Source organism: Petaurus breviceps, unplaced genomic scaffold, assembly GCF_028583685.1.
Source record: "Petaurus breviceps papuanus isolate PSGF00001 unplaced genomic scaffold, PetGlider_PUasm1.0 126, whole genome shotgun sequence".
NCBI lineage: Eukaryota > Metazoa > Chordata > Mammalia > Diprotodontia > Petauridae > Petaurus > Petaurus breviceps.
This window is the reverse complement of record NW_027185655.1, coordinates 75518358-75532448: the sequence shown is the minus strand read 5'-3', so window position 1 is coordinate 75532448 and position 14091 is coordinate 75518358. Positions and strand designations below refer to the sequence as shown.

The following is a 14091-nucleotide window of genomic DNA, read 5'->3' as shown; positions in this document are numbered from 1 at the left end:
ATAGATAGATAGATAGATAGATAGATAGATAGATAGATAGATAGATATAGACAGTCAACACAAAGTAATCTGGACCATGATCAACAGTGTGGGAGTAGGAGATCAAGACAGACCTTCAAAGGAAATGAACAGCTAAAGAAAGCTGTACCCATCAAAGCAATTTTCATTATATTTCTAGTATGTATACATAGTCATTTGCATTTTGTTTCCCCCATTAGGATGTGAACTCCCTGAGGGAAGGGATCAAGATTTTTACTTTGCATTTTCTTTGTATTCTTATCATTTAGCCCAGTCAGGCTCAGAGTATTTTATAGTATATTTTATATAGCATTTAGTACATGCTTATTGATTGAGGGACATGCCAGAAGCCTTCAAGGCTGGGCTCTCAAATGTAATGTATGTTTTGTTTTCCTCTCCCATTCCCCAAGCCCACTGTATATTTCTATGTACTATATACATCTTGTCTGTATACAGTTACTAGCATGTTATCTCTCCCATTAGAATGCGAGCTCCTTGAGAGCAGAAGTTATTTTTGCCTTTCTTTGTATTCCTTGGCCTGTGTTAAGCCTGGCACATTGCAACTACTTAATAAATGTTGCTGGGGCAGCTAGGTGGCCACCCTGGAGTCAGGAGGAACTCAGTTGAAATACGACCTCAGACACTTAACACTTACCAGCTGTGTGATCTTGGGTAAGTCACTCAACCCCAAATGTTCTGCCTTCCCCCCTCCAAAAAAAAAAAACACCTCATAAGACTTTTCTCAGTATGAGGATAGTTGAAAGGAATATATATGTATACATGCATGTTTCTGTATGTATAGGAGGGTGTGTTATATTATATAAAGATATATGTGAATGTATGCATATGTATGTACATGTATAAACAGAGGGCAGAGGATGAGTTGAATATGAAGGGATGATATCTAAAAAATAAAATTAAGAGATGAGAGAGGAATATATTGGGAGGAGAAAGGGAGAGATAGATTAGGGTAAATTATCTCATATAAAAGAGGCAAGAGAAAACTGTTACAATGGAGGGGAAGAGCAGGAAGGTGAAAGTTAACCTTACTCTCACTGAATTTGGCTTAAGGAGAGAATAACATACACACTCAATTGGGTATCTTACCATACAGAAAAATATCGGGGGAGGGAATGAGAGGGGGGATGATAGAAGGGAGGGTAGATTGGGGGAGAGGTTAGTTAGAAGCAAACACTTTTGAAAAGGGACAGGGTCAAAGAAGAAAATTGAATAAGTGGCTGGACCGGCGGGATAGGAAGGAGTGAATTATAGTTAGTCTAAATAACAAAATAACTACTATGGAAATGTTTTGTGTAACTACACATGTACAACCTATATTGAATTGCTTATCTTCCCAGTTGGGGGTGGGTGAGGAGGGAAGGAGGGAAAAAATCTGGAACTCAAAGTTTTAAAAATAAATGTTTAAAAAAAATTGTTTTTTACATGCAACTGGGAAATAAGGTATACAGACACTGGGGTATAGAAATCCACCTCGCCCTACTAGAAAGTTGGGGGGGAGGATGGGAGAGGATATAAGAGAGAATAGATTGGGGGAAGGGGTATTCAGTAGGCTCGCTATTTTGGGGTGGGGGTAGGGGAAAGAAGGGGAGAAAAAATGTAACTCAAAATATTGTGAAAATGAATGTTGAAAACTAAAAATAAATAAATTGGAAAAAAATAAATGTTGCTGACTGAGGCTCACACTAGAATACTACAAGACTCAGCTCAACTCCCATCTTCTGCAAAAAGCCTTTCCTCTCCTTTGCTACTGTATTACTCTAAAATTACCACCCATTTAAACTGTACATACTTCTGTCTCCTGGCGTCCTTCAAATCCCAGGTAAAATCCCACCTTCTACCAGAAGCCTTTCCTAATACTTTTTAATTCTCAGTGACCTCTACTTCCAATTTATTTTGCATATTGCTTGCTATATGCATGTTATCTCCCCCATTAGACTGGGAGCCTGCTCTGTGTCAGGCAGTAGGTGCAGAGAATAGTTCCTGCTCTAAAGGGACTTCAGTTCAAACAGGAGAGACAGCAGGCAAACAATCACTTGCATAGTCATTAAGCATTTTTTAAGCGCCTACTGTGTGCCAGGCACTAAATGCAGGGGGCAGTCCCTGCTTTCAGGGGCTCCCTTTCAAGCCAAAGATGCGACAAACAACCAAGTCCAGTCAGTCAGTAAGATGGAGCGCCTGCTCCAGGCCCGGCAGGGCAGTCAAAGCTGCGCAGAGGCCCCCGGGCCCGGCTCAGTGCGGGCGTTGGCGCGGCCTCCAAGTCAGTTAGTTCGAAGCCGGCTCCATCCCCGTGGGTATGGGAGGCGGCCCCGGGGCCGCTCCCAGGTGCAGCCAGGGCCTGAGCTATGGAACAGCGGGCTCCTAACGGACCCGCAAACACCGGCAGTCCCCCGGCCCCACGAACCAGTTTCCTGGCGGCTGCAGAGTCCGTCCTCCGTCTCTCGCCGAGTTACGGTTTTTCCAACTTCCCGGGTATGGGGGGCGGCCGCTGGGCCAGGGTGACGCCGGGCCCAGCTGCCTCGCTGCTCCGGCTCCGCAGATTCTGGACTGTGGCAGCACAACGTGTGCCCGGCCTAGGGCACTTCACCTGGACCCACCCGCACACACAATCACCTGGGCTCCCCAGCCGCGAGCTACAGCAATGAGAGAGGCGGGGAAAGAAGGAGGTAACGCCCCGAAGACGTGATGACGCCACGCGTCGCCGGGACCCGCCCCCTTGCCCTCGCCTGAAAGCCCTGAGGGGACGTGGAGGATAGGGGCGGGGCCGAGGGCCGCTGGGGCTCCCCACGTGGGCGGGAGTAGAGGACCCCGGAGGCTCGGAGGCGGAGGAGGCGGAGTGTGGGAAAGAATGGAGGGAACGAGGCCTAGGCGGGAGGGAGCTTCAAGGCCACCTCCTTTCCACTGACGTTCGACGCAGAAGAAGCGCCCGACTCCAGACTCCCGGGCCCCAGGGACGGACTTAGCAGGGCTGCCTTCAGAGGAGGCCTCGGTCCAAGAGAGCTGGACCAGATGCGCAGGCAGGTGATGAGGCCCCTAGGACGGGGTGAGCAGGGAAGGTTTCGGGAGGAGGGGGCATCACCTTCTGGAAGAAAAGAGGAGACTGCGAAGTGGTTCAGAGGAGCGAGATCTACGCTAGGAGTCACAAAGACCTGAGTTCGAGTTCTTCTTCAGACGCTTTCTAGGTTACTTCTATGACCCTCAGTTTCACGTACTTCACCGGGTTGTAAGCAGCTGATGAGATCGCACTTGTCTAGTCCTTTGAGTTCTATAAATTATAGCAGTTTTTCCTATCCTTAGTATTAGGAACACATTATTTATTCAGGTGTAGAGGAAGACCTACACGAAAGGAAGGCATGGGGTACCAGAGGAGACTAGCTAGAGAGAGCTATAAGAGGCCAGCTAGAAGAGATCTCTAGACAATAGTTCTTAATCTGAGGTCAGTGGGAACTTGGATGTGGGAAAATTTTTTCATCTTTTATGTTCACTGATCTTTAGTTTAAATGGCCTTCCGTTATGAATGTGTGTGGCAAACATTCTGAGAATAATGCTAGTGCTTTCCCTCTGTCTACAATTTGTGTCCAAAAGTTCTTAGCACAGTTTTAAGCTTTTAAAAGCTTAAATACTTCACTAAGACTTTTGGAACTGCCTGCATGTCTATCCTTTTTATACATAGTTTGCATGTTTTCTTCCTGTTAGATTGTGAGCTCCTTGAGAACAGGAACAGATTTTGCTTTTTTCTTCTTATCCTTAGCACCATAATGCCAAAGGAAACCACTATCTCAGAGGGGAAAAAAAAGGTTAAGAGCATCCAGTCTGGACCAATTCCCTCATTTTCCCGATGAGAAAATTGAGAGCTTGGGGGGAGGGAAATGCTAGCATTTGAGGAATAGAGCCCCATAGTAAGTGCCTCTCTGTGCCAAGGACTGATTTAATGCAGTTAATAAACATGTGTTAAATGCTTACTGAGGCAGCTAGGTGAGTGACTCAGTGGATAGAACCCTGGGCTTAGAGTCAAGAGAACCTGAGTTCAGCTCCAGCTGAGACACTCACTAGCTGTGTGACCCTCTTAACCTCTGTTTGCTTTAATCCACTGGAGATAAATGCTTGAAATGAAGTGGTGGCCACTGGAGAGAGGGCGACAGATGCAAAATCTGTTGTGGAGGTAGAAGTGAAAAAGACTTGGCAATTGACGGGAGAATAGAGTCATGGATGACTCCAGGGTTGTGAACTTGAGTGATAGTTGTGAACTATCTGCATCGCAGGACCTAGTGTTGTGCCAAAAGGAGTGAGACAAGAGAACCCCAACCCCCCCCCCCAGTAAAATTTGGAAATGGATTTTATTTTCCGGTGGACTGTCCAGGGTCAGGCCCAAATCAAACAGTGACTGCACAGACAATGTGCCGGTTTTTAAAGGGATGCCAGGAGGCCAATGGTTAGGTATTATGCAAGCAGAAACTTTCAGAGGCCAGGAACAGTGATTGGTCAGTACACATCTCAAAATTCCCGATCACCTCTGTGAAGGTTAACAGGGTGGATATCAGTGGGGTGGGAACATGCACAACAGTGAATTTACCCTAGGCTGAAATTCCTACTCAGGGATCTGTTGGGGGGGGAGGGTGGAGCTGACCTGGCAGTCTGCTCACTTCCCTGAGGAAGGGCTGAAGTTGGGGGATAGGAAAGCCAGGCACAACACTAGGAAGAAGTCTAGATACAGGGAACTGTGATAGTAATGGCAATTAAAGATTCCCCTGTATTGGCTTGGTTTTCAAATTGCTTGTGTTAAAACCCAGAGCTTGTTAATCCCACCTGTGGGATGGACTTGTTGATGTGAAAAGAAAATCCTTCTTCAGGGCTTCTGAACCAACAGAAAGGTTCCCAGACCCCTGCAACAACAGTACTGTCCTTCACCAGTGGACAGTATTCACTCTGTCTGCAGGACAGTCTCCAGACCCCTACAACAACAGCACTGTCCTTCACCAGTGGATAGTATTCACTCTGTCTGCAGGACAGTCTCCAGACCCCTACAACAACAGCACTGTCCTTCACCAGTGGACAGTATTCACTCTCTGTCTGCAGGACAGTCTCAGGGCTTCTTAACCAAAAGCCAGGTTCCAGGACTTCTCCAACAGGACTGTCTTTCACCAGTGGACAAATCTGGCAAAACAACATCAAAACAGACAGACAAAGTACCAGCAAAACAGCCGTGTCTCCTCAGTCCTTGGCAGCTCAGGGGGCAGGTCTCAAAAGTCCAGGGCGATTCAAAGCAGCACTCAACAATCCTCTCAGTCTTTCTCTGCCTCCACAAGGTGCTGCTTCCAAAAAGTTCTTCTGCCTCTCTCTTGTCTCTCCAAATCTATGTCACCAGCTCCTCCCAGTTCAGGACTTTCTTTTCACATCAACAAGTCCATCCCACAGGTGGGATTAACAAGCTCTGGGTTTTAACACAATCAATTTGAAAACCAAGCCAATACAGGGGAATCTTTAATTGCCATTACTATCACAAGAACTCAGAAACAATATTCAAATACCCCATTTAGCATTGTCTTCACATGCTCGATGTAGCCTCAGTGATGTTACCATGAACTCAGCAGCAGACATCTTAACCTTTAAGATGTAAGCATCTTGAGGGCAAGGACTGTCTCTTTCTTTTGAATTTTCATTCCCAGTACATAGTATAGTGCCTGACACTTTTAAGGGCTAACAATAAATACTTGTTGACTTACCTCTGTATAATCTTGAAATTTGGGTTGAAGTAGGTACTGTATCTTAGCAGCATCCTCTGTCATTAATTAATGAGACACATAGTCAAGAATTTTGAATATTTGTTTGACATTATCATAAAACCATAGATTTGAAAAATATTTTGAGGTAAGATTGGTCAGTCCTTTTTCTTTGGGGTAACACCATCCAGGATAGATGGCTATTTGCTTCCTTTTTAAATGCCTTTAGAGAGTGAGAGGTGGCATCCCAATAATTTATGCCAGTATTTATATCTGTGCAATAAATAGAATTATTCATAGCGAGTAAGAGCACCGACTCCAGTGTTGGGATGACCTGGGGATCGAATCCAGGCTCAGGCACTTAGCACCCACCCAGAAACACCTGGCCATATAACCTTGAGCAAGTTACTTAACCCCAATTGCTTAGGGGTGGCCAGGTGGCTCAGCGAGTAAGAGCACCTGCCCCAGTGTCCAGTGTCTGGATGACCTGGGGATCAAATCTGGGCTCAGATACTTAGCACCACACCCAGAAATAACTGGCTGTGTAACCTTGAGCAAGTTACTTAACCCTGATTGTTTTAATAATAATAATAATTAGAACTATTTTTCCTAACAGGCCCACCCTAAATTGCTGCTTTGATGTCTTGCTGTAGTGTAGTGATGTTGGTTTTTTAAGGTTAAGCCAGTAGAGCACAAGTTTTACCAAGTTCAGAAAGACTGAGAAAGGCCAACCATACAGTTAACATCTTTTGTCTGAGTTCTGACCCAAATAAGTGCAGAGATGCTAATCACCAAGTGAGGTGGGTTTTATTTTTTTTTTTTCAACTTCAGCAATTTATGAAATGATCCAGCAGGATGCAGGGGATACTAAGTCTATAGTACCATAGTGGGAGAACTGGACAGTACCTTGAAAGAAGTCATTTAGTCCAGTCCCCTTACTTTGTGAGTGAGGGAACAGTGTCTCAGAGTTACAATAGTCAGAGACCCACAATTTGAACCTGTGTCCTTTGTTTAAAAATCATGCTCTCTTTTCCTGGCACTATGCTGCTTTCCAAGGGTGTAATCAGAGAATGGAGAGAACCAACAGAGAGAACCCAGACTGAAGAAAGTACTGGTCCTTAGAGTACTGAAATCCCTAGCTGCTATTGGCTTGTTTGTTAGTATATAGCAATTCACATCATACAGAGAGACCATCCATCCTACCATATCCCATACATGCAAACACAGGCTGCTTTTACTGAAGGCTACTTCTAGTTCTTGAATGCCACTTCCAGATCTAATTGTTGGCAAAAATCTTGGACATGTCAGTGAATTTCAAGGGAGCAGTTCTGACTCTGAATTTACTCAAGTTCTTCTTTTAGTCCTCTTTTTGACCAACAAAGCAGCTTGAAAATATCACCAATCTCCTTTGCTGGAATTGAGTTTCTTTTGGTTAAAGTCTCTGGAAAATAGCTGATTATTATTAACTTTTGGCTGATTGCTTTCTACTGAAGAATATTGAATTATACTTCCAGTCTAAAATCTTTTTGGCTTCTTTATTCTATTTTTCATCTCTTTAATCCTCTAAAAGTGATGGTGTCACATGACTACAAAACAAAGTAATGTACTATAATTTTTTGTTTTTTTTTTAGTTTTTAGAATGCTTTATGCTAAAAACATTGGTATTATTCTTGTTACAGTTCAGGAAAGTATCAAAGCAACTAAAATATTTCTTTCATTCAGTAAGAAAGAAAACATAATTAGCTAAAAGGTAGATAATAGAATTAGCATTGAATATTTCCTGTATGTGAAATAATTTTTATTACAAAAAATTTTAGTATATAGGGGACACCCTGTGGACTGCAAAAAATCTTCACTGGATCCCTTAAGTAGGCAACTGTACTTGACTATTACCCACTATTTACAAAGTCTTACACACTGTATTGCCAATGCAATATTTACAGCGCCCATAGTCACAATAAATACCATGACTATAAGTATTGTATAACATTTGATAGCAAAATATAACAGATTCTCCAGGTATAGAATAGAACTAAAACATTTATTTAGATACCAGAAAACTGAAGCCCAAAACCAGTAAGCTTATTCCATCATAGTACCAAAGATATTCAGAAGACATAATAACACTGAGAGCCACAGCATCCTTCAGCCTTCCCACAAACCAATACAAGATCAATATTTAGTCACAAACCTCTCTTGTTCCTTGCCTGAGCTCCTCTATCTCCCATCTTCTGGCTAGCTCTCAACCAGCTTCCTATGGGCTCTGCTTCCCTTCAGCAAAACTCCTACCACAGGCTCCATGTGACTACATTCAGCCTATGAGGGGGCAAAGTTTATCTTCACAATAGGGAAGCTTCCTATGGGTTCTGCGGCATGCTTCAGTAAATTCCCTCTATCACAGGCTCCATGTGATTGTCTTCAGCCTGTTAGGGGGCAGAGTTTACTTTCAAAGCAGGAGAGGTCTTCAAACACCCCCCAGGTCTATTAAGGGGCAGGGAAGATCTTCAAATTCCCATTCCCATTACATTGGGCCCCAAGATCTTTCATGTCCCTTATATAGCAAAAATACCTTAACAATAATTGAGAGTTTAAGGATAACTGGTGGAAAAACTGGTGCCAACAGAACTTTGCAACAATATAACAGGGATAATAGAAAACTTTGCACATAAAACTATGGCTTAGGGTGGGGACTTGGGCACAAGCACCTCATCCTTCCCCCCTTAAATGAATGGGGCTCAAAATCTTGGGGTAAGGAGTGAAGGTCTCTTCTCCAAAGCTACTTCAAGCTGAAATTGGATACAGAGCTGTGCCTGCCCCAAGAGGTCCCATTCGAGAGTTCAGTTCTTTAGCTGTCATCCGGATCGTGGTCAACGCCAGGTCCAGTAGGTCCCATTCGGCAGGTCAGTTCTTTAGCTGTCATCTGAACATGATCAACTCCAGGTCCAGAAGAGGCACATCACAGTCATGGATAGGGGGTGGCATCTGGCTCAAGCAATCAGGCATCTGCAGGTTGAAGGTACCAAATGTGCAGAAAACAAATCTCACAAACAAGTTTAACAGCCAAAAAGAGACAAATATAGGGTCAGCCATGCTTCTGGAGTCCATGAACTCACTATCATAACCTCATTCACAGCAGAACATATGACATTGTCCTCCTTGCTCTTTTCCAGTGACTTGATACACTGCCACAAGTTCAGCACATTGACCACTTCCACCTATCCCAGCACTTTCTTTAATCTGAGTTTCCCTAAAGGTGTGACAAACTTGGATACAATGGTTCAGGAGCATCTGTAGGGGCAGTTCTCACTTCTCTATTCCGTCTAACATCAAGCCCATTTTCTTGATATATAGTATATAATATATATATTATATATTGTATAGTTTATTATATTATTATATATAGTATACAATATATATTGTATAGTTCATTAGTTGAAATACCATCAATTTTCCTAAAATCATCCCCTGCTCTCAATGGAGCAGTAAACCGTTCTTTTCTTGGGCCATCTATTCTGACTTTGAATCCACTGACTATTTTCTCTTCTTTCTCAAGGAAATATATCATTTTCTCATTCTCCTAAGTCACTTAGCTGTGAAATCTTATCCAGCATCTCTGACAGAGGGTGTCCTATTTCACCAATTAATAGAGTCAGAAGTAGGTGCTTATAAGCAAGAGGAGCTGTCTCCACCATGATATTTCTATGAGGAACTGCTAAGGGGATACCATGATAGTTTTCATTACTTCTTATTTTAACTTTCTCATACAGTCTCTAAGCAAGTACCAGGGTCTGTCTCCACTAGGCCACATAGAATAAGTGGGATACATTCTGTTGCATCCAACAGCAGCTAAAGCTAACAGATTGGTCATATTGTTATCTTCTACCAAATGAAAATCTCTAAAAGCTTGCTGGACAAAAGGATTCTGGCAAATACTTATAAATTTCAAGCAGTCCACTCTATCTATCACTATCCCAGCAGCTCCTTCATCACTGATTCTTATCATTCAAGACACTAAGGATTCTCCCATCCTTTGGGTGAATCTGCTCAAAATAATCAGTAATGTCCTATTGAGTGAAATCCTCAAGTCTCTCCTTAAACACTGCTTACCCTCTCTGACTCTCCTGCCTTCTCAGTATGGGTCAAGCTTCTGCCTCTATAAAAGCTTCACCATGAAACAATGTATCATGAGATCACTTGTTCCCAATGCATGCTCTTGGGAGTTGTCATAGCAACTAGACTCAGAGTCTACCAAAACTGCATGAATTTTCTTCCTGTTATTTTTTTTCCTTCTTTTTCTGAACCAAATTTACAACAGCCCTCTCTGCTTCCAGAGATTCTCCAGTAGTCTCTCCTTCCACCTGAGACTCTCCAGGTTGCTCTTCTAAAGGAGGTCTCAAATTCTGGCACTTAGCCAACTCTTATAACAGTGTGTCTGCTTTTACCCACAATGTGGTAGCCTGTCAGCAAAACCCAGCCTCTTCTCACTGCCTTCAGCTCTTATAACAGAAAGGTGGGACACGAGACCCACAACTGCACCAAATACCAAGGGAGGTGGAATAGTACTCATGTTAAATGCGACAATGGCAGGTGGATACCCTGTACAAATGAGAATACTGAGCAGGGATGTGCATACATGTTGGTAGGAGGTAACCCTAAAATCAGTTGCTCTGGAGATTATAGAATAGCATGGTGCAAGGAATGAAATGCGACTGGAGCAGAGAGTGACTCTTTCTTTCATTGGGAATGGTACAATTCTACTTGGTCTGGGTGTTTTGAAACTTTTTGGAACAAGACAGAAGTTTTGAGGATTATATTACAGGTTGTATCTGGAAAAAGTCTAGGCAGTTATGGAGGTGTTAGTATGCTTCAACTTCTAGAATAAAATATGTGGGAGGTCCCATAGGGGACCAAGATATGCAGGACTACCCTGCTATACCAAATAGCGCCCGCATTTTTGGGCATAAATACCCAGCCCCAAGGGGGCATTATTGGGTATGTGGGCTAACAGCTTACACTCACCTTCCAGCAGATTGGACAGGGATTTGTTATATTGGATTAATCAGACCAAAATTCTTCTTCCTCCCAGAACAGATGGAAAAACAGTTGAGCATCCCATTATACAACAATTTGAGAAGTATAGATACTTCTATCACCCAATCCAGAGAAGCTAATGGATGGGGGGATTCATGGCCTCCTGAGAGAATCATTAAGACCTATGGGCCAGCAACTTGGGCCCAAGATGGAAGTTGGGGTTATAAGACCCCTGTGTACCTGTTCAATAGAATAATCAGACTCCAGGTGGTTTTAACCAAACAGCCAAGGCTCTTGACTTATTAGCCAATCAAGCCACTCAGACCCAAGAGGCAGTACTACAGCATAGATTGGTATTAGACTATCTTTTAGCTGAAGAAGGAGGGGTATGTGGGAAGCTCAGCTTATCCAATTGTTGCATGAGAATTGACAACAACAGGGCTGCAGTAAAAGAAATTACACAAGATATATGTAAATTAGCACATGTCCCTGTACAGATTTGGCAGTCACCTTTTAATACATCTTGGTGATCCTGGTTTGGAGGAATTTGGTGGAAACAGGCCTTGTGGTTCCTGCTTGTAGCTATTAGTGGGATTATATTGATTCCTGTATACCTCCAGTGTATGATCAAGTTGATCACAAATACAGTGCAAATTGCTCTTGTCAAAATGATCAGGTTGGAGACAAAGACTACTGAGGGAATTAGACTGATGGTTTTAAAAGGGCAAGGTTGGGAACCAGCACCTACCACCACAAGGGATGAGCCAGAAGGAACCAATGACTTAGAGAGGCGTTGTGAAAGTATTCTCCGATTATTCGAGGAGAAGGAATGTGAAAGAATGTTGAGAAATCTCTAATGAGAAACCACAGTAGGGTATAGAAGAGGAGGGATTGTGTGTGTGTGTGTGTGGGAGGGCAGGTAATGTGGTTTCTCAGAGACTGTCAGCTAAAGTATTTGAAGCCTTAGGCCTCAGTTTCAATTTCCTAGAAATCATGTGACTTTGACCCCCCCCCCTTTTTTAGAGTTCCTAGTCCTACCGTGTTTCCCCGATAATAAGACCTATCCTGAAAATAAGCCCTCCCCTTGCTGTGTAAGATTCCTCTAAAATAAGCCCTCCCCCGAAAATAAGCCCTATTGAGATTGCTACTGTAGTGAAGGTGATCCCCTGCGCTACACGCTACATTACGGTACCCTCTGTATGCACCATCCCCCCCCCCCCGGGTGAAACGCACACCGCACTCTGAGCTGCATCCAATCAGAGCTGCAGCAGTGAGCGCATCATCCTGTTCTTCCCCAGCGATTTGCTTATTGAATAAAGATACATTTTTTTGTTCACATTTACCTGTTTATTAAAATTGCTGTCAATGTTCATTAAAATAAGCCCTCCCCTGAAAATAAGCCCTCTGGTGTTTTTCTGTCCAAAAAAATAATAAGACAGTGTCTTATTATCGGGGAAACATGGTAGTCAGCACCTCATCACCCCACCTGCCATATAAGGGAAAAGCAACTGCAAGAGCCAATCAAGACTAAAAGCTTTGCATAAGGGGAAATGTTTGGGAGGGGCGGGTAACCCTTGCTTATTTAACCCAGTTTCTGCTTCTGTAAGGCGGCCTCCTCTCCCTGGATTTCCCAGTGACTGGCCTGCCTGCTTTTTGTGAGATTCTAACAAAACTTTCTACCTTCACTTTGAGAGGTCTCTGAGTAGTCAATTTTGGGTTAGGGTCTCTGTATCCCAGAAGGGTCTAGGAAGTTGAGTATGAAGAGAAAGTCATGCTATTTGACAATTCAGAGTTATTTGGTGATCTTTGAGCAAGCAACTTTGATTAAGAAGTGAGGGTAGAAGCTGGATTGTAAAGGTTTAGGAGACAGTGGGTAGTTTTCCTTTGTTGCTTAAATTTGTTTCTTCTGAAAGTAAGTTTTTTGTTTTTTGGAAATGTTGGAAGTACATTCATTCTGAGATGGACAATTTACATACAGTTAAAGAGAACTCAGTTCTCTAAATTTCTAAAAATAAGATTAAGGTACTTAAGCAAAATTGAAATCAATTATTGTATGAAAATAGATTACTCATTGACAATACACAGCAGTATATGTTTTCATGTGTCTGTATTGTCTACTTCAACTAAATTATAAGCTTGACAGGAACCTCTTTGTTTTGCTAAATACCTTAGTCCAGTATCATAAACACTCAAAAAAGCTTTGAGTTGAATTGAATGAGACCTATTAAATACACTAGAAAACAGTTAAATATTTACAGCTACCTGTTCATATCTTTAAATATTACAAACTGTTTAAAATACTAGAAGTAACAAAACTTATGAACTATTAGATTTCTCACTAAAGTGAACCATATACTTATGTATAAAATAAAGGGACAAGTTTCACAATTTAGAGATAATTTTAAAGGAATACATTTAAAACAAACAGAAATAGTCAAATTATTACAAGGCTCCTCTTTGAGAAACAAATTTCTTACAATGATAAAATGGTTGCAGATTTTTTTGGCCTCTCGGATTGTTCATGGAAATTTTTTATCTCTTATCGTTTGGGACATTATAGAAGCAAATCACAGAAAATCTGATTAACTGCTTCTTTCTTTTGCTGCCCTCTCATATTTTCTAAAGGTTGATCTTAATAAGGTACATTTCCTTAAACTGAAACTCCTATAGGAGACTCCATGATACAAGTCCTAGATATGCTTTGGGAGATGTTCTTACAACTCCAGTCTAGGAAATCAGGGGACATGAATACATAACCTTCAGGATATTGAAATCAATTGACCTACCTGCTGCAATGCGAATGTAAATTTTAAAGATCTTCCCTGCCCCTAGGCTAAAGTGCACCAGAAGCCTGGGGAGGGAGGCTTGTTTTTCAGTAGATACTTTTTGATTGGCCAGTGGGTCATTAAGGTTGTTACATTCTCTGAGCCAGGAGAAGGCTATATAAGCCCTGATGTGTAGCTTTGTTTTGGGACTCACTTTGAGAAGTGTTCTGTGATTTGATCTGACTTCTGGGAAGCCGTTGTTGAGAGTCCCCCGGCTTTGAAAAACCCAGAATGTGGAAACCCAGATGTTGACTGGGTATGGATGTAATGGTTGGACAGTTTGGAAATCTGTCTACTTGATGTTTTTCTCTTGATAATTATGCCTGTATACTTTGAGGTTCAGGGTGCTGACCTTTTCTCCTGAACAAGGTAAATGATATATGTCTGACTGATTAAAGTAAGCTTGTTAACCCATTTTGAGTTGCTTTCCTTTAACAAAGCAGATCCAAGAACCTGTGGTAGCTGCAAACCCTGAGGAC

The 14091-nt window shown here is 42.5% G+C and overlaps 1 protein-coding gene across 5 annotated transcripts in view; it reads right to left on the bottom strand.

Moving 5' to 3' along the window:
- NEK1 (NIMA related kinase 1) overlaps positions 1-2733 on the bottom strand; it is a 186319-nt gene extending 183586 nt beyond the window's left edge. For all 5 annotated transcript variants that reach the window (XR_011170037.1, XM_069097133.1, XM_069097141.1 and 2 more), the window contains exon 1: positions 2441-2733. The gene's annotated coding sequence lies outside the window, so the exon portion shown is untranslated. The remainder of the gene's footprint in view (positions 1-2440) is intronic.
- Positions 2734-14091: the final 11358 nt, after the last annotated feature.